This window comes from Coffea eugenioides, unplaced genomic scaffold (genome assembly GCF_003713205.1).
Source record: "Coffea eugenioides isolate CCC68of unplaced genomic scaffold, Ceug_1.0 ScVebR1_2891;HRSCAF=4008, whole genome shotgun sequence".
NCBI classification, from domain to species: Eukaryota; Viridiplantae; Streptophyta; class Magnoliopsida; order Gentianales; family Rubiaceae; genus Coffea; species Coffea eugenioides.
In genome coordinates, this window is record NW_020863419.1 from 16,945 (window position 1) to 18,564 (window position 1,620).

Genomic DNA, 1,620 nt, shown 5'->3' on the forward strand with positions numbered 1-1,620 from the left:
GCATAATGTCACCAAATTAGTCCAATGCCAGTTGAGATCCTTGCTCACTTCATTGCTAATCCAAATCTAGCAAGAATTTATAGAAATAAGTTAGTCAAACGCTAGACCCTGAGGACATCCACATGATAAATTCGTATTATGTGTTATTCATTCCATTTCATACATATTTTTCTATGTTAGGATCTTTTCTCATTTGCATAATATCTTCTCTTATATTATTTCCTCACCCTCTACATGTGTGAAATATATCATTTAGAATTGCATCTCATTTAGGAAATTAGAAAATAAGTTAGTTTATTTTGCTTGCCTAAGCTAGAATAGTCACCCTTCGAATATGGAAAATGGACAATTATAGTTTTCTAACTTAAATGCTGCATTAGTCCCCCTATAAGAAAGACAATTGTGTCACTGTGATAGCCCCACCTTCCCCTAAGGCGAACCAAAGGGTTCGGCGGACCGCCTGCCCAGCTCTCGCCGGGACTCAGTCGTTCACTACAGTCCTCAATTAAAATCGGAATAAAACCACAGGAATAAGTATAACAACAATCCAAAACTTAAAGCGAAACTTATATACATTTCTATCTCAAAAGGGAGTACAACCATCAAATATACAAAGGTTCTCAATTCTTCATACGTCCAGCCCGTGCCAAGCACGAGAGTGAGAACCATTACAAAAATTCAAGAACTAGTCTAGGCTAGTCTATACAAAGCTCTTGCTCTTGCTCGCCTTCCCCTGTTAAGAAAAACAAAACTAAAGGAATGAGCTAAAAGCTCAGTGAGGTTCCGAACACATAATCAAACAATAAGTTCAATGCATTAACCATAGATAACCAATAATTCAAGAAACATTTACAATGGAAAGCGATAATAATACATTCATTAAAAGGATACGTGCTCACAGGGAGCCCTTCATTCATTCATTCTCCTTTCATTTCCTTATTCCTCTAGTTATTTGAAAATGTATTTTTGATAAGTAAAACCCTTTATTTGCATTGACATTCGTTCATTCATTTCATTCACCCCCTCCTGGATGTTGGCGAGGCTTCACCAGACTACAAGATAATACTCGAGTATACCAAACATTCACCCAGGGTCACCAAATTGCCCGACCAAGTCCGCTTCTGGCTCGAGTCGATCGGTAACAAAGGGTAGGACCTAGTTCAACCAAAAGGCTTACATTCATGCACAAGTAACGTTTCATTCATTGAATCATTGAAAATTTCACATTCACTTAGGTCGAGTGCGATAAAGTACACACTCGCCCAGAAAACTCGTTTTAGCAATCAATAAACGCATTTAACATATTATCAATCATTCATACAAGCCATATAATTAAGGAAACATAACAAACAAGAAACACTCACCTATTACCGCAAAAGAATGTCCAAAGACCCTCCGGTTAAAACCCTCAATCACCGATGAACCCTAAGGTTAATCAAAAGCACATATTAAAGGTGAATCGAAGAAAATCCAAATAATTCCTAATATAACGTATATATATGATTTTGAGAGTGAAAAGAGACATGTAGACTAAAAGACATGAGTAAACATTTGAAGTTCAAAACTGGATATTTATAGCTATGCCTCATGTTTGAAAATGGTTAAAACGATCACCACCTC